General features: G+C 38.4%; 1 protein-coding gene across 1 annotated transcript in view; it reads right to left on the reverse strand.

The window, feature by feature from the left end:
* Positions 1-25,294, reverse strand: part of LOC137192817 (NALCN channel auxiliary factor 1) — a 102,410-nt gene that overhangs the window by 21,930 nt on the left and 55,186 nt on the right. The window lies entirely within an intron of this gene.

Below are 25,294 nucleotides of genomic sequence, written 5' to 3' on the forward strand. Positions count from 1 at the left end.
ATATTTGGTATAGAATCCACAGAGTTTAATCTATTTGGCCCGCCAGTCCTCCATTAATTCATACTCTAAGTGTTTTGTAAGTCTAGTCACTTGGTGTTGCTCTCTAGGCTAAGAAGACGTGTGTATGACAGTTTAGGGGACACATTTCCTGATCAAAGGTAAAGCGAAGAGCTGCCATGACACTCATGTCTGGGAAGCTGCTCCTCTAACCGAGATGTACTCTGAATATGTTTCCAGCAAAGACATATTCTGAGTGAGCTGAGAGAGCTTGTTGTAGATAGGCTAGACAGGCCAAGTCCAGAAGTGACAGTGCCTTAACACATAATTCATGACATGGAAAGTGTGTGTTTAACTTTGGTATTTTTGGAACAGCTCAGGTCAAACTAAACATGCTTTGTCAGCAATGTTTCAGATGAGATTAATGTTTAATATTATTAGCCCACAAAGAAGGAGCAAGCTCAAGGGCAATACTCCATGTTATGTTTATGTGTGTGTTTGTATATGCACATGCCCACACGCATATACGGTGTGTACATACACATACAGTATGCAGAGCATATCACTGCAGTAGTTTTTATCCACTGCTGCAGTCATTGTAATTTCAGTTAAAAAGTAATTTGCAGCTTAAAAAGTCTCACACTAATCAAAACAGGCTCTCCATTCCCACGAAAGGACAGAGAGAGATGCCGTGATCCCTGTGGGAATCATCCCAGGGTCTCCATAGAGCCAGAGACATCAGTAGTGTCTATTTTGACGTCAATGACACATTAACCTGAGCGTGTCTCCTCCTGTCACTCTTTCTACCTTCCCTCCCATTCTAATCTTTACTGGTTTCTCCGGTTGCAGTATGGTATCCACTAAAACATCACTGATATCTTCTCTTCTCACACAGATTCATCCTCACCCACTGACTCACACATTTGTATACAAGAGACAGCATATTTGACTCTCACAGCAGCAGTAGCACATAGGTAGCTTTGTGTTGCTAACATTTTTATCCAGCACCCTCTCTGTCACAGCTTTCATGTTCTCTCTGATGTGTTCTTTTTATCACACATATGGACGAGAAAGTGGGCCAGGATTCGGCCAATGTTTGAAATGCAAGACAAAATTAGAAAGGAATGGCAGAATCCGATGGGGTCACATCGTCTGGGCCAAGCTTGAGACATAGCTGCTCCCAATTAGACTAAAAACTACAGAAAGTCTGAGTCTGATGTATTCAACCAGGCCACATTCCGCCCCTCTGTCAGAAAAAGAAAGGAAGTGGGAGAGCCAGAGAGAAACGGGGAGATGCAAACATTAGAAGAGGAGGAAGGAGAGACTGGAGATAAATTGGTCAGCCCTCCCCCCACCTCTCTCCCTCCCTCCCCCTGCCTCTCTCTCTCAGGACTGCTGTGTGCGAGACTGCAGATAGATTCTGATGTTCTCATTTATGTCTTAATGATTGGGTTAGTATGCAGCTTGTGCTCTGCAATGCTGCGCTTAGACAGAAAGCAAGATCACAGAGGCACACAAGCATGGGAGCTCATACACACATACACTGCAAGATGAAAGGATTAACACAGAGATCTAATGCATCCAGTGGCACATACGAAGATGTATGTTTCACTGAAACCGTGGAGATGACGCTATATTTTGCGAAGCACACTTGCTGTGTACATTTGATCAGCATTAAGTCACGCATTCTGCAGTATGTAATTCTAAAATATGCCATAACTGTAGGAAAAGCACATGTACAGTATGTTAGATGGCCTTGGAGTGCACCTACATGCAAAAGTGGGGATAAGGTAAGAGAGACAGGGAGGTAGAGAGATGGAGATGGTACTTATAATGACATGTCATATCATCATGGGTGGTTAATGCTTGAAATTCAAGGATGAGTATCCTTTTAGTAAACAGTCATATCATTTGAATATTTCATTGAGGCCAATTACTAGCTTGTTTACTTATTAATCTGATTGGCCCTGCCAGAATAAGATCCAGGCCTGTATCATGGAGAAAATGAGAGGCAGAGGAGAGCAGAACAGAGCAGCCCCCACACTGCTGGTAGGCCTACTGCAGGGGAAGCATCAAGTTTACACTGAATTATAATGATAGCTTGGAGAATATTATGATAGCCAAGTGAAGCACTCAAGGTCCTAGAAGGTATGCAACCAAACACATGCTGTATCCATGACCACCATAAAGTCATCATCCTCAGTATTGAACAGTAATTCTCTACTAGGAAAACACTGAAAGCATGTACAGCAATGAATGAAAAGAAAAACATTTCAGAATTACACAAATGAATTAACAGTTTACTGAAACCCTATTGCAAACAGCAATTAGCAACAAGTTTACTTGTTTAGTTTAGTTTATTTGCACAATGATGAAGATATGAAAACATTCAATAGAAAAGACAGTAATTACAGCACAGGAAAGGAAGGAAAGCAAAAGGCTTATTCAGAGTCTTCCCCTTATTAAAAAAAATAAAATAAAAAATGACATTATTACTCATCAAAACAGAAAGATGAAAAATGAAAAGATAAAAAAAAAATAAATAAGATTTTTTTTAACTGTGTTCTAAAAGCTGACAAAGAAGATAATGACTTCAGTGTTATATTCAATGAATTCTATAACTATGGACCTCTAAATTAGATTTTTTTAAAATGGATGTCCGAATTTACAACAATAAGGTAAATGGAAATATTTTTTCGCCTAGTTGAATATGAGTGACTGTCTGACGTTAAATATAAAAATTGTGAAAAGTATCTGGAAGGTTTGCTTGCAATTAATGTATTTAAACATAAAAAAAACATGTTTGAAAACATTTACCTTATCTATTAACAGCAGTGAATATTTTCTAAAAAGAGGTGCAGGGTTTTGTGTGTTAGAATGTGAAATCAGTCTCAAAAACCTCTTCTGAATTACAAGTAAATTGGTAAGATATGATGGATACGTAGCAGCCAAAACAATATTGCAGTAGTTGATACAGGGAAAAATGAGACTATAATAAAGACTTAAATGCAGAGAAGGATGAAACAACTTTTCTCAATATACCAAGCATCTCCATGGACTTCTTACTGTACATGCTCAACATGGTTTTTCCAATTTAATCTTTCATCCACGATAATTCTTAAGAATTTTGTATATGGCACTTGGATAATTTATGTTCCATTTATAAATATTTTAGATTCATCTTTGAAGTAGGATTTGTTTTTCTTACAAAAGATCATGAAGCTACATTTATTAACATTGAGAGTAAGCTTATTCAGCTGAAACCATTTAAAAACTGCAGACATTTCATCATTTATATACTCTATTAGTGTTTTGAAGTCATCTTGTGAGGCTATAAGATAAGTGTCATCTGCAAATAATATAGGGAGAAGTCATAGTCAAGTCATTAATGTAAATTAAAAATAATGAAGGTCCAAAGAGAGAACCCTGGGGTACACCAAAAAGTATTTTAACTTCTTAGATATGCAACCATTAATGGATACAAACTGTTCTCTATTATTTAAATAGTTAATAAGCCACTTTAGAGCATCATCCTGCATACCATATTCATTAAGTTCAGAAATAAGAGTTTTGTAATTGACAGTATCAAAGATTGGTCAAATCTAAAAAGATACCAAGCGCTTTTTTTTTTTTTTTTTTCAATCATCTAAAGCAGAAGAAATATTGTTGACAAGCTGGAACAGTGCTAGTTCAGTTGAGTATTTCTTCTGAAAACCATATTGATGGTTGTAAAGGATGCTGTTTTCAACTAAGTGCTTTGAGATTCTTGTATGCACAAGTTTCTCCAGAATTTTTGAAAAACAGGGTAATATAGATATTGGACAATAATTGCCAAAATTATTGGGATCACCTGATTTATAAAGTGGTATAACTTTGGCAATTTTAAATTCATGTGGGATAACACCAGATTGAGGAGATAAGCAAAAAATACAAGTTAGAGGACCAATAATATAATCAACAATTTCCTTAATGAAACTGCTTCTAATTCCATCATGTCCTAATTATACCATGCACTTCTTAGCACTGGGTGGCTCAAAACTGCAGAGTGAAGGGAACTAACTTTTAATTAAACTACATGGGCTGTCATCAGAGTCTTTGATGTGTGATGCCAGAGAGAAGCCAACATTTAGAAAAAAAACTCATTAAAACCATCAGCTATCTCTCTCCGGTGATGAAGAGTACCATTGCTCCTTAACACCTCAACAGGTACCACTTTAGATTTAACAATTGATTGATGAGGCTCCAAGCTGACTTTATGTCTTTAAATGCTTGGGTAAGTTTGTCTGAATATTTAATGATTCAATACATTTGTTTTTGTATTTTGTATTTCCACATTTAAAGGGGTGGGACATATAATAGCTTTCTCATATAATTTATTTTTTATAAGAGAGCGTTCTTGAATCTTTCATACTTTTTGTAGTGATCAGTGGGAAGCATTTCTCGAAAACAGAATTAAAGAGTACTAAAAATGTCTGATTGCAATGTCTGAGCATTTTCAACATCTTGCAATTCGAAAACTTCACCCCATGAAACATCATAAATTTAAGACTTGAAGGACTTCATGTTCTTGTTGCAAAATTTGTGATATTTTTTGTTTTTCATGGACAGTGTTTTTACATTTGATGTGAATATTTCCTTTGGTATGAATTAATTGAAATACAGGGATATGATCAGAAATATCATACATCAATTATCCTGAAGTAATTTCAAGTGCTAATATAAAAAAAAAGTGTTAATATCAGAATCTGGCGGTCTATAAATATACCTAATTATAATGCTTTTCCCCTCAAAGATGGAAGATCAGCAAACACCAATTTGACTGAGATCTTATCTAGGTATTGACTAAACACCTTTTTTTCCCCAATGATATCAAAATTATTTAGCACATAAATTAAGAGGGAATGTACAGCATTAAATTGTGACAAAGGATAAAGAAATGTAATATCATCATTGAGCCGCGTATCTGAAAATATCACTGAAACATCACTGAAAATGAATAATTTAGGGTTGATAAATATTCCGTCAAATGATCATAGTTTTTAGGCAGACGACGGATATTCAAGTGCAGAGTAGAAAAAGCATTTAAGCCTGGATGATTACCATGTGATTGATTTTGTATCAAATTACTAAACTGATCATTGGTAACATTAGTATTGGCATAATAATTTAGCATTTTTAAATTATCATGATTCATATCCGGATTCATGAAATGCCAACATTGTCATTACATAAATCAAAAAGGTTGAAGGCTAATAAATCACAGATACACAGGGCTCAGACTCTACAGCATTATCGTTAATGTAGGGAGAATTCATTGATTAAAACATTTTCAAAGTGTTAAAAAAATTACAATAGAGAAAAAAGCAACAGAACATTTCTTAAGACAAAGAGGTTGAACAACCATCTGATCATACTTCCAATAGGCAATATTTCCTCTCAATCATTAAGCTTTAAGTTGGGGCAGCAGTTCCTTTCTTTTTTGTCAAACACTTTGAGAGAAATCTTAATTGATAAAGAAGTCAGTACCCTTCAGATACTTTGCTCGCTTAAAATTTCCTCCTCATCGTTGAATCAGAGTAGCTTCAGTACTATTGATCTTGGGCATCCTGTGGGATCATATTTTCATACGTGATGTGCTCTCTCAATTTCGATGAGTTTTTTTGCCATGATCTTGGTGTCAGACCATGATTCAGTTTTAGTATCAGGTATGCCATCGATAATCACATTGCTTCTCCTGGACGTGTTTTCCGGATAGTCCAGCTTTGCAAACAAATCATTCATAGAGGTTTGGTAACCTGAGAGGCTCCCAGAGATGGTTTTGATTTCCTCTGCACTTTACACTTTCAAGTCACCCAGATAAGCCTGAGAAAACTGTTTTTTAAGTCCTCAACGTCCTTAACCATGTTTACAGCATCCCAAACAAGGTTATCCACACGAGCAATGGTAGAATGAACAAAAAGTTGTAGACATGACTTGCTGTTCAAATAAGCCTGTGAAATAAGTTTTCTGTTGCTCAAGTAATTCATGAACCATTGATATGGTAACAAAATCTTCCCCACTTGACATGACCATTTCACAAAACAATAGGCTTCAGCTGCTTAGCAGACCACTTTAGAGTTGCAGTCTTAAAACTTCTTGAGCAGCGAGCGTGAGAATGACAGATCGCAGAGCTTAAAAGCACTCACACTCACTCATGACTAGCACAGGCTAGCAGGTTAGCCTAGGCCAAACAGAGCTCACAAACAAACAGAGGCTGATGTTGCTCCTGATGAATAGTCGTTTCTGGAAAACAATGATGATGAATGACAATGAGAAAAAAGCAATAAAACTCTCCAATGATGGTTTTTCAGTTTTAGTTCAAGAAGTAAGTTCAAGTACAAGACCAAACACAGGCAGAGCACATGTCACAAGCAGGAACAGGAAGCCATGACCATGACTAGGCACAGCAGACACATCAAGCTTTGGATTTCTAAACATGCCAAAGTTTACAAGGCTCTTGTGAAGAGTGATGCTTGAAGCGTAGCCACTGTTCCTACAAATATGTCCAAAAATGGTTTTATCCTCATAAAAATATGTTCAATGGCTGTGGTATCATTGTAATTTATAATTCATGATACAAAACCTGAATTCCTGAAGGCTGTGTCTTTTTCTATCTCCTTTCTACAACCAAAAATACAATATCAAAATCAGAAAGGAGGGCTTAAACGCTGTGTTTATCAGCTCTAATGTAAGCCCCTAAGGTGTGTCACCTATTGTTACTTTCAAGGCCAAGAGTTAGCATATCATTAGCTTTCTACAGTATCTCTGCACACCATATATTTTCTTCTAATATAATAGGCTACTATAATACTAGCACTAACAAGCTCTACCCTGCAATACAAGAACAATGCTGCTCCTTTATGTCCATGTCTTATACATGGATCAGCAACTGTTGCTGATGCTGACTTTTCCCTGAGACCTGTGAGCTTTAGCCTTTGGTGTTTTTTGGAATCATTACAGAACACAGAGTTAGCATGATATGTGTGCTATGACATGCACACTGAGACCCTATTTGATGGTCTTTTTCAAGTAGTAAATCTGCCATCGCTAAACTACAATGCACAGTGCTGGAGTGGGAGGCTTGACAGCCATAGCAACAGTAACTAGGCGGTGGGGCTTAGCAAATGGTCAAATACAGCATATACCTTATTTCAGGGTAAAAACATACTCAGTTAACAAACATTTAGTAGGACAACATACATTTTCCAAAACAGCAACTTTGAATATTAGTCAGAATAAAACAAGCAGGAAATTCTAAAACTACAAAATCTGACAGATGTTTAGAGTTTACCTGCTTATCTACTGGAAAATGGTTTTGAACTGTATATGCACTAAAATAGAATATATATTTCTTTGGTGAATGTGGCCCATATGTTTAAACCAAGCAATGACAAGTCTATTAATCTAAGTGATGTATCCCAATACAACAGGCGGCGTAGGAACACGGTTGCGTCCCATTCCCTGCTGCTTTATTACAACTCAAGGGCCCTCTCAAACCACCTCGCCTGTCATCGCATGTCATCGATCTACATCATGGGATAACATGTAACAGCATATATGTGTTGCACATTTGGACACAAAAGGGACATCTAGGCATGCATAAGTTTAGGTTCATAAGTTCGTGCATAAGTTCATCCTTGTCTCTAAATACAGAAACACAAGCACATCATCCTTATGTGGCCGCATACTTATTTGTGTCTACTGAATGACGCTATAAACACTCATGTTCACTCTTGAACTTGCATGTAACATAAATTGTCTGCTTTCACTATAACCCTCAAAACACACTCATGGTCAAAACTCTGATATAAATCTCATATTTGCATTACCAATAGTGCATTACTCTTACACATTCATTATACATCTGTGTCACTACTTTTACACATCTTTTCACCACTTGAAATACACCTGGAAATACAGAAACACCAGCACATCAGCCTTATGTGGCTGCAGTCTATCTAGGTCTACTGAATAACACGTGCACGCCCTCCTGCGCCTTACCCAAAGGACCCCTAAGCTGCCCAAAGGACCTGTGTGAGCTTTACTTATTGTAACCATAAATTAACCTACTAAAAGATTACATTTACTATTGCAAATGAACATATGTCAGATTATGAATAAACAAAATAATAAACCAAAATAAAAAAAATAATATGTGAGAATGGGGGGATGTCCAATGTCTTTTAATATACCAAACATACCCTACTTGTATTGAGGACTCATAAGAGAATAACTGATAGTAGGCAAAGGTGTCAGAGAAAGGTGCACTAAGGTGTGTTCTTTCAAGGTTTCCTTAGTTACATCCAATATTTATCCAAACAGGAACACGGCTGTAATTCAATTGGTCTGTCATGACAAAATAGACCATCTAATAGCATCATTGGCTAAAAGAGAGCTAGCCTCGGGACCTAGCTCAACAGCTAGCTCAGCAGCTTAGGGGAGTTGATATATGAGAGGATGAGGGGAGAGCAGAAAGGAGGAGAGCAGCTTAGGAGCAGGAGCAGTTTCCCATAATAGTAACACCGCAATACCAGCAATACCCATGATCTCTATGGGTGTGTATAGCACAGGTGCACAGACATAGCACATTTTTACATAAATGGGGTGGGAGGAGCATGTGTGTGTGTGCATGTCTCTGGGTCAGGCTCTTCATAATCCAGAGATTTTCCACTCTGCTGCCTCCATTGTGAGGAGGAGAGAACACAGGAACTCTTGGTGCACTCTGCTCCACTTCCAAACACATGCTCAGTGTAACAAAGGCTAATACTACACTTCAGCCTCATCAAGTATATGTGTCCTCTTCAGTACTAATCACTGTCACCCACTCATAGAGACATGTTTAATGAGGAACATTCTCACCAACTGTCTGCTGTGATGAAAGTACACTCTTTTCTGTGTGCAGCAATAGTAAATAACCCATATCTCTGTTCAATAATTGATAGCCTATACAGTATCTCCCTGTAGTTCAAGGTCTGCTAAACTGAGCGTTAGGAGCTCAGGGCACATAAATTGTCTCAGAAGAGAGGTTAGTTTCACGCTGTAAGAGGATATCAAGTCAGGTCACATGACCATATTCATTTCAAAGTTAGCCCTGTTTTAAATGATAAGGCAACATTCTGTATTTTTGTTGTTGTCAACAAACCCCATGAAAAGACCAAAATCAGCAATGTGTTAGTCTATCTGTCAGTGCTTTCTGACTTACCTACACTGTCATTTGCTCTCAGCCCAAAGCCCATTCATTTCTAAAGATACAAATCTTTAAAACTAGGTGCCTTTTTTCTTTTTAAAAAAGGCACTGTGCAAATGTTATTCAAAGGGGAATACATGATGCAAAACTATTTTCAGCCAAGGATTTAATGCACTATGAGTGCTTATGGCAGTAGGAAAGTTACTTCAGTAGGCAGTTGGAAAAACTCCTCAGTTATCTTATATTGGCCCTTTACGCAGCCCCTCAATTCAGTCTCTGTCTGTGACAGGCTGTTTTAGCTCATGTCTCTTTAAGCCCCCCTCACAATTAGCCCACTCTGTTCTGATTCGCTGGAGGCAACTTTGAAACAAACAATTTTTGGAGAATTTGACTTCTTTTTCTCATTCTTTGCTCGAAATGAAAATTTCTCAAATAACATCCTTGTGTCCATGTTCAAGCATGAGACCAATACGATAATGCAAGTGGACAATGTGAATAACTCTTGGTACAACCTTAGCAACAACCTTAGCAACAAAGGTTATGGAACGGACGGCCGTTTGTGGACATAGTCGAACAATCTGACATCATCACACGGAGGAGGCAGAGGTAACTTTGCAAACGTAGCATTCATTCTTTTGACTTGCAGGGAGCATTTTTATACACGTACACCGCAAGGTTTGGAACTGACCATGTTTAACAAAGACATTCTGCATTATTATTATGTGACAGAAAATCACAAATAAACTACAGTGCCCATGGTCATCCTAATGAACATGTCATCTTTTGTAACAGTGCAGCTCATTAATGTGTTTTTCATCACTGAGCTCAAAGGAATACACACACAATATTAGCTGGATCAATTTGGTTTTGGGCTGTCATGGATTTGCTGACAATAAAAAATATAAAAATACAGTGCCTACCTTCTTTTCCTCTGTGCACATTTTTATATCTTTATGTCCTCAGTCACAATAATCTGCTTGTAGGTTGGTCAATACAATAATTTGTGTAGACAAAATTGGTTCGAATCAACAAAGTGTATTTTAGATACTAGCCAGTAACTGAAAATTTTCTGAGATACCAAATATGTCAGGCTGTATATGTCTAGAATATATCCCAATTTTTTTTTAAAAAAAGTAAAACACTAGCACAGAATCTTGATCATGATCTTTGATCATATTTAGTCCATTTTCTTCCCATCATATCAGTATTGCCTTTATGAAATAATTCACATTTGATCAATTATTCATGTACAGCACCAGTCTAAAGTTTGGACACACTTTCTCATTCAATTCAATGGGAAAGTGTGCCCAAACGTTTGACTGGTACTGTAAAGGCTGTGAGAGTTTGCTTATTTAGTACATTACTTTAATGTTCTCTGTAGATACAGGTATAAAGTTTGGCTACGTTAACAGCCTCCAATTATTACCTAGGAGGCAATAATCGTTTAGTGTGCTGCTTAATAATCCCAGAGATAAACCATCTGTGGGATTTTTCACTCTACATTTGGCACCTAACCAAAGTTTTCTTATTGCACTAATTTCACAGTGTTCACTGACTTCTGAACTTAACTAATATTCTGCCTTCTTTGATCAATTTCAGTACATTTTTCCTCACCTTTTGCCATCTCTCTCATGTTCTCCAATGTTTCCTATGCTCATTCCCTCCCGCTAATCTGCTACTTCAAATAATCCTTCAGTTAGAGGTGGGCATAAATGTGATAGGTTCTGTGTAGCAGAATAGTATCTGGAGACACGGCTTGCTGAACCACGACAGTGTGTGTTATGGGATTGAAAATTTGGAGCATATTTCTGCAGAGTCACAATCCCCAATGAGTATGTTCTATTCCATTATGTAAATGAGTCTCCAAGAGGTACCTCCTGGGAATTTATGAAAGCAGGGCAGACATTTATAAAGAGCATACATATGCTGTGTCCTCCCCTGGACTGTCTGCAGAGCCCAGACTTGTAGCTAATAACAGAGTTACCAGGGCTTTATGAATGGACGAAACCGGCAGCTTTTGAAAATATGACAAAGCTGCATGTGTTGTTGTTGGTGCAAAGACACTGCCGACCTTCAGGTCATTCTCTGTCAGCTGTAATGATCCCAAAATGTCTTGCCCTTGGAGATCTTACTGACAACAGCCAATCATGTGTAATATACTCAGGCCTCTAAACATCCCTGTAAACACATACGTAGCCCACCTTCCTCTCCTCTCCTGGTGTGTCTGTACTCTTCTCAGAGGTCAAATTCCCAACATTTGCATTTAAATTGAAAACAGAGTAAGTAATTCCTTAATTCCCTGAGTATCCATGGTCCCAGATGACCCCACTCCACAGTGTCCTCCCACACACATCTACAAGAACAGAACAATCTTTTCCTGGATACCACTGTGTGCTTGACACCTCCTCTTCCTCCCCCGCATACGATGCACAAAAGGATCCACATACACATGCACACAGATGAACACAAACAGACCCAACACACTAATATACACACAAAGCCATGTCAGTGCTAGAGGAGGACGTGTGAGGATTTGCGTTGTCATTAGGGGGAACACATTGACTCCTGCACTGCTGTGAGCTCTTTGCTTGCTTAGTGATGAGTCTATTATGTGGGCAGTGGCTGTGCTCTGAGGACGCCCTTTGTCTACTGCATTCCATCAACCAGGGAAATGATGCTTAGCAAGACACAATTAAGTGACACAAAATGTAGGGAGTCCCTTTCTACCATACTGACATAATTATGAAAGGATTCAGTCCCAAGACAGAGCTGACATTGCCTGGCTACTACTTTTGACCTCTGCCTAAACTTAACTGTGTCTCATAAACAGTTTGACTTTTTAGGCTTGATGCATGTTTACACACTGTAAAGCCCCCTAAGAGTTATAAACAAAATTGACTTGACATTATGAAATGACTCTTTTTTAAATGTGTCATTCAATGTTCCTACTGTATTTTGAATATGGTGCACTGCAGTAAGGAGATCTGATGTGTCAGCAGTGTTGTCACCTGCATTTCATCCCTGTGGGGTGCAGGTGTAATGCAAGTTCCATGGCCTTTTCTGTAGCATGTTTCTGGTAGCATGACTACTGACTCTTGTCAGTAATGGTGATATTTGATGATCTATTTAATGACAATGGCAACTAAGTTTTAATCCAACTGAAATCACATTTAATCATTGCACTCCACAATAATGTCAACATGTTTTTTAAATGCATTTTCAATAGTTTTGTATCATTAGAATGAGGAAAAAAAGGTCTTTGGAAAAATATCAGATATCTGAGGGGGCTTGTTGGAGGCTTCTTTGATTGACATTAGCTGGGAGACTACATGACACACTGTTCGGAACAAAGCTAAGCTAAGCAAACTGCTATAGCTACAATGGACAGACAGTGTGTTGCTAGTAACGTTTTCAGGTATGTTAACATGCTGTTTAATGCACTGCAGCCGAGCAGCTAATTAGCTAACTAGACTGCTAACTGCTAAGGTGCAGGACAAGATGTGTGTTCATGTTTGTAAGTTAGATAAGAAGGAGACTTTAGCAGGAAAGCTAACGTGAGTTGTTGTTCAGAGTCTGTGGCTCTTGTGTTGTGTGGCAAGATGCTATCAGGCTCACTGTGACTGTCTGTTCTGCCTCTGATAGAATGCCACGCTTTATTCAAGATGTGATTTGGAAAAATAATGACTCCAATAAGGAATTGAAAATATGAATTTCTACCTTTTGGTTTCTGATTTTTTTTCAAAGGAGAACACAGGACAAGTGACTCACAAAGTCAACAAAAAAAGGCTAATATTTTGACTTTTTGTAATAGGAAAAGCACAGGTGTTACTATGAACATTAACCATGATTCCTTTCTATTCAAGTGTCCAAGCAAGCTGTGAGGAGTGTGACAGTGAGCCAGCATGCACAATACTGAAATCAAAGCAGCTAAATGGAATTCAGACATCATTAATTTTATTACTCACACCTGTGTTTTTTCTACCGTGACATGTCAAAATGTCTTCTGCCTGTCTCAACAACCATTTTTTCTAACAGTTGCCTCATTGAGTGGATTTACATGCATTTAACTATATGATGTGATGACATGGTGTTGACAGTTCAGGGGTTTTTTTTAATACCACAATTAACACTGCTCAACCTGTTTTGCTTTCATCTGCTGATTTCCAACCACAGGACTTCCATATCTGCAGCGAGAAGTTCTCCTTTTTACACGTGGGTGACATTTTTGTAAATATTATCTCACCAGTGGTGTTGTTATGCTAATGATCACATCTCACAAATGCACACCTACACATGTTCAGATGGCATTCATCAAGTTGAAACAAGAAATGAAACAAGAAACATGTTTTTTTGAGTTAGGAGGGTTTGCTGAAGCTTTGACAAGCAAACCTCACAGAAAAAAGTAAGATTTAAGATGAGATTCAGGATAAGAATACATGAATATGGGGTTAATGTTTGAGCTATAGTTAACATGGAACATCTCACCCAAACCAAAACTAAAGCTGGGTATTGATGTTTTGGTGAATGGCCTCTGTATCTTCTGTAAGTCAAATGACATTCTGTAAACCTCCACAAACACTGGATACCTGAGAACAGAACCAAACTAAGAGCAGAGCAATCTAGCCCTGATCCAGGATCATATACTATGTATCATTGTCAGCTATTTGTATAAATAAGATGACTGTTTTCATCACTAGTATTATTGCAATATAGCTTCCAGCCACCAGTGGCAGGACTGAGCACTTGAGTGCTTCACAGCACTCTGCACTAGCTTTGATTTTACATGGTTTTACCATGGATGTATAAAGAGAAATGGATACAGGAAGAGCGCCGGGCTTTGAAGCAAATTTGACATAGCGGCCAAACTGTGTAATTACAACGTTGCGTGATGCACACTGGCCCAAAAAGACTTTTTCCCATAGTTTTACATTGTGAAAGAGACGTATCTAAATCAGCGGATACATTTTTTTGAGCGTCACAACCCCCGTGAAATGACTTTTCTCACTATCAGAATTTGATCCATTTGGTCCAATCACATTTCAAAAGCCTCGAAGAACTGCACAATTGAATTGTTTCATCCCCATTCAAGTTAGCCGGAGGGCTAAACCGGAAGTAGCTGACTCAGTCGGCGAAAGTCACTACTGCACTTGCTCTAAAGGCCGCACAGATGCGGAAGCAATACGGAAGTTGTTGAACTTTTTTGGCTTCATGCGCCTCTGAGCAACTTTCATAGGAATGAATGGGGCCCCGCCTCCGATGCCGTATCCAGTTCTCTTTATACATCCATTGGTTTTACTGACTTTATTAGAGGAGACATTTCATGTTTTTGTTACTTTACACCTGACGTATGTTTTCACATATGTCAGTTTGTTTGTATTTTCAGCTTTCCTGCAGTAACCTTTTTCATGAGTAGATCTGTGATTGAAATGTCGGAGCTCTGGATGGTAGCCATGAAGGACCGAAGTACATAGTATGTGGTCCTGGATTAGGGCTAAGAGCAACCACGCCATGGTGCTTGCACACAACACATGACATTATACTCTCATTGCTTACTGGGCCACTGACATTGAAAACGTATCCGTTTCCTCCGGTGCAGTGTGGCCTTAAATGTTCCACAATGTACAAGTGGTTATATAACACAGAAATGCCAGGATGTGGATTGCCTGGGTACCTGCTGGTGTTTGTCACTGCCAGCTTTGTGGCATCACAGTGGATTGTGTCATCTGTATGTGACTAGCTCCCCCTCCGACCGTTGTCTGCCTGCCTGGCAGCCCCGACCTGTACGCCTGCTGAACAGCATGCTGAAGCATAAACACCAGCAGGCTTCACTTCTCTTATCATTTAACTCCACAATCACATCACACTGCAACTCATCCTCTGAATCACTGTGATTTTCCACCTTGGGAAAATATACTGTATGTGTAACTTAAAAGATTAGCTATATCAGGACAGCAACGGATCATTAAAGGTGTCTGCAAACCCTCCAAATCCTTCCAGTCTATCTTTACCTGTCTGACAAAACAAACACATGTATCTTATTTAATACAGGCAGGATGTATGTCTCTCAACTTCACAAAATGTTACACATCGGGCAGGTAAGAGTATGGAATTATTTACTGGAGCTTCTTTCTGAGACTACCTCTATAAAAGATGCAGTGATGACAAATGTCTATGATAATAGAGCAAACAAGCAGACCTCATGGGGATTCACTCCACTTTTATCCACATTATTTGGTTTGATATTATGACTTTGGTCTGCCAGCTTACAGCCATGTCTTAATGTCTCCATCATCTAAATAAGGTCCCCCGACTCTCTGCTCAGCTAAATGTCATCAGCATGCGAATGCAGTAGCCACAAACCTCCCGTAAGTGGCTTCTGCCTATAAGCCTTCAAGGAAAAGGTTCCTGCCTTAATATGCTAAGTAAAGATGAGCGCCCCAGTGCTCTCCTGGCCTGTATCACTTATTAATAAAAGGGCTAAGAGGTCCACTCTCTAGGGTTCTGATCAATGCTGAATCGCTTAATGCAACTTAGTGGGCCTGTGTGTGTGCATGTTAACATGTGCAAATGTAAATGCCTGTTTATATGGTCCAGATTTATTTATTTCTAATATGAACTTAAAGGTGCAATGTGTAGAATTTAGTAGCAGAACGGGCTTGGCAGAAATGGAATATAATATTCAAATTCATGTTTTAATTAGTGTGTAATCACCTGAAACTAAGAATCATTGTGTTTTCATTATCTTAGAATGAACTATTTATATGCCATGTTTCTACAGTAGCCCAGAGTGGACAAACCAAACTCTGGCTCTAGAGAGGGCCTTTTGCGTTTTTCGCGATTTTCACAGCCACCGTAGGTTTTCCTACATGCTTGAAAGAGGAGTTAACTGTGAGGAAGCACTTCAAAAAAGTACTTTCTCACAGAGTTATGTCCTCATCTATCTTGTGCCTTTCCTTCTAACTGTCTTGCTAACCCATCAAGAGCTCTCTCTGTCTTTTACTTCTTTTCCTATCCCCCAGGGACAAAGACAATGTTCAACTTTTCAACCCTCTCTCTTGGCTTTATAAAAATAAGGTAGTAAAAGAAGTAAACCAATTTGCTTTACAAAAAAAGAAGCTCAAAACACTTTGAGAACTTGGCAACATGAACTTTAACATTATGTTTGAAAGTAACATTTCCTTAACTGAAGCTGTTTTGGTGTTGGGGGAACATTTCAAATACTGGTAGCAGCAATGAAACTTTGTGTAAAAAGTGTTTCTTTACAGCACCATCCCGCCAAGCTGCTCTACATGAGATTCATGCATCTCATAGAAGCAAGGGAAGGATGTCCTGAGGTCGTATTAAGTTAAATATGACTCCATAGAAAGTACTAAATCTCCACACGGATAGTTGAGATAAGAACTTTTGACAAATGCAGAGAAGTATGACATGGATGTGAAGAGGATAAAGATGCAGCACGGTCAGATAAATAAACTCATGGGTGTTTTTAGCTGACAGGGAGACAACCAGCTGCCTCAAAGTCTGCCAAAGAACCAAACTCGGGTGAAATCTGCCCATTCATCCTCTTAGTGCAAGCTGCTGCTGGAGCTGTTTAGAAAAGTTAGCTACAGTAGCAGGTTATCACTCCCTCAGCACACATAAACAAACCAACATTACAGGCAGACCAGTGTGATAATAGGAAGCTACACTGCTTCCAGCTCCTGAAGGTTTGCAAATGTGTGTGTGTGTGTGTGTGTGTGTGTGTGTGTGTGTGTGTGTGTGTGTGTGTGTGTGTGCAAACTAGGGCTGTTTATATGATAAACTATATGTAATGCTTATGCGTCCTACTTTCTATTTCAGTCCTTTTCAATTCATTCACTTTTTATGCATATATATGTATTCAGGGGACTAAATGCAAAATGAAGAATTTAATTTGAAATTCTTCATTATTCTGTTGTAAGAGGAATATATTTAGTTTACCTGTGTGTGTGCTCTCTTACAGCACCTGTAGCACTGAGATAAACCAGCAGCAGATGAGCCCTGAGCCGCAGCTGCTTGCTTGAGATGAGGACAAGCAAACACAAAGAGATCATAGCTCCTGGACCATTATTTAAATGCAAAAAAAAAACACTAAAAGGTGTGTTTCTGCGCTGTTTTGTGTCTTGGTCTATCTAACTTGTATATAAGGATGGCTGTAGCGAGGTGTGACATCATCCATTGGTTTGCAGTGGAGCCAGTTTGAAGCCCAGAGTTGCTACTTATGGTTCAGCGCCATCTTTTCCATTTGGAGCCATGACCTTCCAAATAAGGAGTGCAGGGTGTTGCCATTCACGTTTTGGAAATACACCCTACTACTCAGACTGAAGAGAATGCTAGCTTACTGGTACACCAAGCGGTCCACTTGAGCTAACATTAGCTACTTTAGCTACATTGTGCTAACAGAGCAGCAATCAAGTGACATTAAATTAAATGCAGGGGGTCTCCGAGAGACTGTCTCAGATTCAGTGTGGTTTGATACATTTAATAAAATGGAAGCCTATCTACGGAAGTGTAATGCATTCACTTGAGAAAAAATGTTTTTCTGAATTAACGAGATAATTATCTCAGAATTCTAAGAAAAGTTTTCATGAAAAAAAAAATCTGCTGTTTTTCTGAATTAACGGGATACCTCAATATCCCAACAGAAGCTTCCATTTTCGTACTTGGGAGCTCGATTTCATAGAAGCAAACATCACACCTGTTTAGTTTAATCCAGTTTAATTTTGGTTTTGGTTTGAAAAATTGGGAAATAATCGTGTCTTTAATAATAGAGATGGTATTGTTATTCAACTTTCTTAATTTAACTTTCTTCTTAGTCAACTTTGCACAGGCACCTCAGGACAGACAAAGATGTTTCATTAAAGCCAAAAAATAGATGAAACAAACACACCAGACTGCCTACAGAGCAAGAGGTTATTTTAGTTTGCTTTTTCCACAAACAGGTACAGTGGGATGACTCAACTTGAATGCTGTTAGAGAGGACATCTGGACCAGCAATCTTTAGGATTTATCTGATAACCAATTGGGAAAATAAAACTTACAAGTCAAACCTGACAGAAAAAGTACAATGCATTATGTTTATAAAAGAACACAGAAAGAAGATGAAAGAAATGTGTATCTGTATCTTTCAGGACCTCCGCCTTGCTCAGTGGCCGTCCTTACTGTAATTACTACTTTAGGCGCAACAAAGTTCAGATGGTGTTGTTACCACAGTCAGGATTTTGAGGTATCTCGTTAATTCAGAAAAACAGGGCAAATTTTTTCTCAGCTGAATGCATTACACTTCCGTACGTATCTGTTCCCTGAGAAAACACTTTCTATGTGAACTGGGCATGGCCTCTCTCTCTCCAGTTTGCAAGCCCTCCCCCACCATTCAACGGGCGACAGGAGACTGTCATGTTGTCACACGGACAGCTGCTCTGATGACTTTCACCTGTCCTGTGCACAAGCATGAACACCCCCTGCTGATTGGCTGGAATAGTGTCGTGTGGCTCGGTCTCAGCCACTTTGTTTGTTTCCCATTTACAGTCAGGGCTGTGTATGAACACTGGATTTTTTCTTCTGTGCACACACAGAACGGACAGCTAGCAGAGGATGTATTTGCTGAATCTGACAAAAAGTGTGTTGAATAACCTTTCTCCCGAATCACCGACTCTACCTTTAAGCAGCACTTATGCTGCTTGGCTTTGGTATGAAAAGGTAAACCAAGGTTACTGCAGTGACTTTAATTATCCTACATGTATTGATGGCAATTTGAAGCCTTTTCAGTAAAAAATCCTTCTCAGTCACAAAAATGCTGCAGTATGATTGTAGAAAGACACTTCTTTCATTCATTTTTCATAAGGAGAAACAGAATCCTATTAAGTCACAGCAGATTGTACCCAACAAAAAAATCAGCCACCAAGTTTTTTTTTTGGCACCTTTTGTTACGAGTGTAAGCACACGAGGCCTTTTTGTTGTTCAACAAAATAAGCCAAACCTCTCAAGGGCATCCATGTTTGATGACAGCCACACAAGAACTTTGCCAAGACAAAATGATAATTCCCCATCAAAGAAATAATAAGTAAAGAAGGTTCTGACCAAACATTTCATGCCAACTTTCAGTATTTGACATTTTTCCAATATTTAGTCAGCACTATAAAGTATTGAGGTTAAATACTCAGCCCTACATTACCTTCAGTTTGGTTTAAGGAGACACTGATATCATGATTGACAAATCAGTTAAGTGGTCACAGAAATAGGGTTGTTACATCAAATATTATCTGCGTACTGTAATCACTGTTTGTGTATGTGTGTGTGTACAATTTGTCTTGCTGTGCTCCAAAGCTGAGTATGAATGAGGATAATAAGTCAGATGCTCTCTAGAGTGCGAAACACACACACACACACACACACACACACACACACACACACACACACACACACAGAGATGAGGGGGTTAGCTCTCACAGAATGCACAATGGAGCAAGCAATGAGACAGGAATGTCAATATACCCTGTGAGCGTTGCCTGGAATACTTAAACGTGTTGCCAAGTAGAGACACAGTAGGACAGTCTCAGCCTTAAGGTGCGTGTGTCTGTATTGCAATAGTGTATCCTCTCTGTGTGTACATCAACAGCTCCAATGACACTTCCAAAGCATATAGACATTCCTGAAATCACCTGCACACATACACAAGACAGAGTGACATCCAGTGCTTAAGAGAAAGAGAGTCCCAGAGGATCTTACAAGGTCAAATTACAATTTTCCTGTCATGAAAAATGCAATCGATTCGATTTCTAAAACAGCAGTAAATAATCGCCAAAACACCATCACGGTTTTCACTGACATGCGTTAGAAAAGTCATTATACAAACACGCATGTGCAGTGCTTCTGTAATGACTGAGTGAGGGAGACAGATGGTGACTCATACCCCACATTAAATTGCCAGCACTACATTTCCCATGAGGCCACTCGTAACGCCTGCTGTCGGAGGCAATGTTCTTCCTAGTTTTCTGTGATTGGAGTGCAGCCTCATGGGAAAAGGTCAGATGTCAAAGCATGAGAGGGTGACCAGAAGTGATACATCACTGAGGAAGATTACAAATAACATCAATTAGTTATGCACAATAGAGTCCAGAAGCTATTTTCTGATTAATTTATTTTTTGTTGTGCCTGCCTCATGGACTTATCCTGCTGTACATTGATTTCCTACATTTCCCAGAATGACTTTCAGTAACCTCTGAAGAGCAGCTTGCTTCAATGCTTGCTTGCTGTTTGTGCTAGTTCTCTGACTGCATGTTTTATATCCTATCATAACCATTTTTATTGTTCATCTTCTCACAGTAATGATATCTATAATAAATTATGTTTAATTGTTTACAAGGTATCAATAATTACAATTACCCTCATGGTATATTCATATATACTATTTGAATAATAATGCTGGTTGCCAGTCCAGTCCAAGTGATGGTCACGGCCTCTTATTCCAAATACAGTGTGTGTTGTTGATGTGTCAGCTGTCAGCAGTGAGATTAGCATCACTTCCTCTGTCGTGATAGGTTTGTCCTTGTTGAACCTTGATGCAGAATGCAGAGTCAAGAAAGAAGTCTTTGTTATAACTTCAGGCTATTACTTACGATTATTTTCATCCTGAACTAATCTGTTGATCATTATAATTTGTCAGAGCCCAAGGTGACATTTTGAGATTGTGTTTTCTTTAAGGCTGGCAGTCAAAGAAATTGAACTTACAGTGATACAAAACAAAGAAAAGCAGCAGATCCTCACATTTGAGAAGCTGCAACCTGCATGTGTGCTTGCAAAATAAATATATATAAATAAACTTAGAAGTCCCCCTCCAGTCAAAAATGTGTTTTTCTTCTTGTTCCTTCAGTTGGATGTTTGAGCTTCACTGTGCAGAGTGATGTATGTGCAGTTTGACACTAGAAGGCTGTTTTTATATTTATGTGCTGAAAGTGGAAAGTTTCTCTGTGCTCACTGAAAATCTGATTTTAAGGCCTACGAGCATGATTTGTGACATCACAATTAGTTTGGAAGCTAGTTCAATATTCAACTTGCACAAGTGTGATGTGGAAACTTGAAGCCTCCAGTGGACAAACATTGAGAATGGACTTTACAGTGAAGTAGGAGACATCTTGTGTCCAGTAGTTAAACTTTTGAGACAAAAAATATTTACTGAGGGAGAAAGAGTAGATGTAATTTTAAGGATTTTTAAATGGTAATTATACGTTTTTGTGGAAAAACCATATCAGACACATATTGTTGTTCCAAGCAGAGTATTTTATGTCTTAATACATGTCAGGAGGGAATATTTAAATGATTAATCAGTAGTTGCCAATTAAAAATTGATCAACTCTTCCCTATAACTATACTCAACCATATAAAAACTGACATGAACTTTTAATGAATCAGATTCTTGACAGTGTTTATTCAATTAAATTCTACTATAGATGGAGTAAACATTGGGCTACCACTACCCTCCTTACTTTCTGACTACACACCCAAACCATCAGAGGTCATGAGCACTGAGTCTCACATAAGCAACATGTTTCTATCCTCAAACTCAGCATCCCATGGTGCCCCTCCATCTCACTGCTGGGTGCTGGTTCCACATTACGTAAATATTCAGACAAGCCAAACTAATCATTTTTAAAGTATTAAGACATATAATATTACCAATCTGGAAATCAAAATTTCTGTCTACTTTTGTTTGTCCGTCTCTTCTCTCTGACCACTCTTTTGTCTTGTCCCCACATTTTTTCCATTGCCATTATATAAACTCTGCTCTCCTGGGCGTTCCCCAGACCAGAATCAAGACCTACAGTGATGATGCATTGTGTGTCATAGGCCCTCGCCTCTGGAGGTCAGGGCATCAGACATGGTGGATAACTTAAAACAGAGCCTTAAAATTTAATTTTTAAGGAATTGCTTTTATGTAGTTTCAGTGGTTTCACTTATAACTGTTTATGGGCTCTTTGTGTTTTACAGTTTTATTGTGCTTTCTGTTTTTATTTGATTTGATTTGATCTTATTTCTTTTATGGGTTTGACTTTCTTTTGTCTCTTGTGTTTTATCCTTTGGATTTCACTGATGTAAAGCACTTTGAGCTGCGCTTGTTGTATGAACTGTGCTATACCAATAAAACGTATTATCATCATTATATTATTTATTATATTGTCTTTTCACTTCACTTCACTTCACTTCCAATTTTTTGTCATGCCACTACACCGTATTGTGCTGTTGTGTTAAAAGTTGAAAATCATTTTCAACAAGTGTTACATCAACCACATTTTGCCAGCTATGCATGAGAATTTCAAGGTAAGAACTTGCAAGAGGCTGTTTTTATTTGATCGATTGATTTCTTGAAATCATTTATGTTGTCATGTTAGCTGATGCTGTGATACTGGTGTGCTGGCTATAGAGTAGCTTAAGGCAGGCTGAAGGGTCTTTCTAGCCACCATGTAATGCCCTGAGGCTATCGCTTAGAGCTCTTTTACATTTCACTTGAAGGGAGAGTAGGATTGATGCACCAGAAGAATGCGGAAAGTGTGTGTGTGGATGTGTGTATATGTGTCAAATATGTCTACAGGGACAGACAGATCCTCCCCTTCAGAGCTAAGAGCTGACAGCTGCTGGTCAGATACCGTGAGTGCTGAGGAAGACATCAATCTACCTCCATAGAAGAAAGTGAGTCAGCTTAGAGAGACCAGAGAATATATTTTCCATGATAAAACAGTCAGAGTCAGATCTACACAACTGTCTACAGCTCATCCAAAGTCTCGTGTGTGTGCCCTCCAGAGCTGCAGGAAGAGTAGCCAAACAAGCATACATTCAATTTGTTGCTATTTTTAAGTTTCGGGGTGTTTTTTTTTTTTTTTTTTGGCTTCATATATTCATATTCGACCTGTTTCTTGGCGATTAGGCTGAAATGTCCAAGAGGAGAGCCAACAGGAAGCAGTTGTACATCACCCGGTATGAATAGAACGGTTTCCATGACAACCACAGACCTAGTTCCACCAACAGCACTTGTTAGGAAGTATGAGTGGTAGAAGGTATTACCATTTTTTTCCATGGTTACACTTTTCTGTAAATGGCTAAATTTGTAATCGATTACAGTGGATTATGGAGGCTAAATATCAATATACAACAATTGATATTTTCAGTTCCATTGTAATGCTGTATAAACAACAAACTACAGTGAAACCTATTAAAGCTTTAGGACATAATCGTGATTCTATTTATTTTATTTTATTTTTATATATTGTTAAATCTTGTTTGAAAAAGTCAGTGGACACAAAACAATTCAGTAAGACAGATTTAATCTTAGTTAACATTTTCAGCTTCACATGAGCTAAAAATCTGTTTAAACTGATCCATGAAGTAGTAGAAATTGTTTTTGATTCAAACATTCACATGGTAGTTTATGGACATAGTGTTGTGGAGGAATGAGCTGTAATATAATTTAACATTGTAGGTATATTATAAGTTTACAAAACACTGATATGGGCATTATGAATTATCAATATATGTGTGTTCTAAGCAGGCTCAAAGCATTAATCAGAGCATTTTTACATGCAAAATAAATACATTGTTACTCATTAAAAATGACACTTATTCATTCATATTCTCTCATTCATTCACCCAGTCAAATGATAAAGTTAAATACACATTTAGATACATGAAACACTTTTAAATACATGAAAGTTTAATAAATGTTCTGCTGTTTTGTCCTGATGCTCGTGACTCAGAAAAGGGTATTGCGCTGTTCATCAAAACTCATGTTTGTTAAACAGTAGAATCAACATCTCCCAGACAGCATAATCAGGTTTTTCATATTTGATATATGGGTTTATCCCACATATTGTAAACAGAATATGTTTTTTACATGTGCCAAGAGAAACACAGAGCATTTGAATATCCAGAAAGTAAATGTGGCAGTGGCAGTGATGCGACTGGATCTTCCTGCAATCTGAGTGAAGTTTGGACAGGATTAGGAAAAGAGAGGTTTCACTTGTCCTGATCCTAAAAACAAACACCTATATTACAACTGAGGATTTACTAACAGATTCACACAATATAGACCTGATTCAATTATATCTCTTCTTAGTGCTTTAATCAGGAGTTTCCAACCATGTGCCATGCAGAGAACTGACAGTCTGCAGGTTTTCATTCCAACCTATCAACTCAGCAGGTGATTTACTGATGAGTTCTTGCCTCTACGTAAACAGAGTGTTAATCAAAGGGTGGAGACTTTGGTTGGAATGAAAACCTGCAGACTGTTGTCTTGTCATGGTACATGGTCGGCTACCTGTTTTAAATAAATGGTAATGCTGACTTCTTGGTTTCTGAAGTAGATACAACAATTATAGGCTCTCAGAAATTTCAGAGCATGTATATATCACATTTTGCTATAAAAAAGAGTCATTGTTTAATTAGTTATCGGAGAACCTTAATTTATCATGTTAAAACTGAGTGAACTTTTCACCACAAATCCACAAAATGTCCAGAGGGCAGGCTCTTGGGACGGCAGCAGGGGGGGCAGGACAGCAGGCTCCACCCTGGAGGTATAATCATTAATGGATTTTGTTATTGTTGAAAAAAATGGATGTTGGCATTTTGTGGGAGTTGCCGCAGTGGGCCACCCCCAAACCTGAAGGAGGGGAACCAGTCCACTGCTGAACTTCCCATCCAGGATTGCCCCCAGACCCGTAGGAGGGAGCTGGTTGGTTGGTGGAGGTTTTGCTTTTATTTATTTTATTTATTTATTTATTCATTTTTCAGTTTAATTTCTCCATCTGACCAGCTCAATGTTTGTCCTTTTTGTCCTTTTGTTCTATTCATTTATTCATCATTCATTTTCATTTCTACCTCTGGGTGAGGCCGTCACGCCTTCCTGCCTCAACGCCCCCGTGTTGGCCTCGCCTACAGGTGAACCCAACATCCGTCAATCACTAGACAGACGACACACATCAGCCACTGCCAAACTAAACTGTTATATATTATTAATGAATAATTAATATTATAAATGATTTGTGTTTCTAATATTATAACTAT

Source organism: Thunnus thynnus, chromosome 11, assembly GCF_963924715.1.
Source record: "Thunnus thynnus chromosome 11, fThuThy2.1, whole genome shotgun sequence".
In the NCBI taxonomy this organism is placed as follows: domain Eukaryota; kingdom Metazoa; phylum Chordata; class Actinopteri; order Scombriformes; family Scombridae; genus Thunnus; species Thunnus thynnus.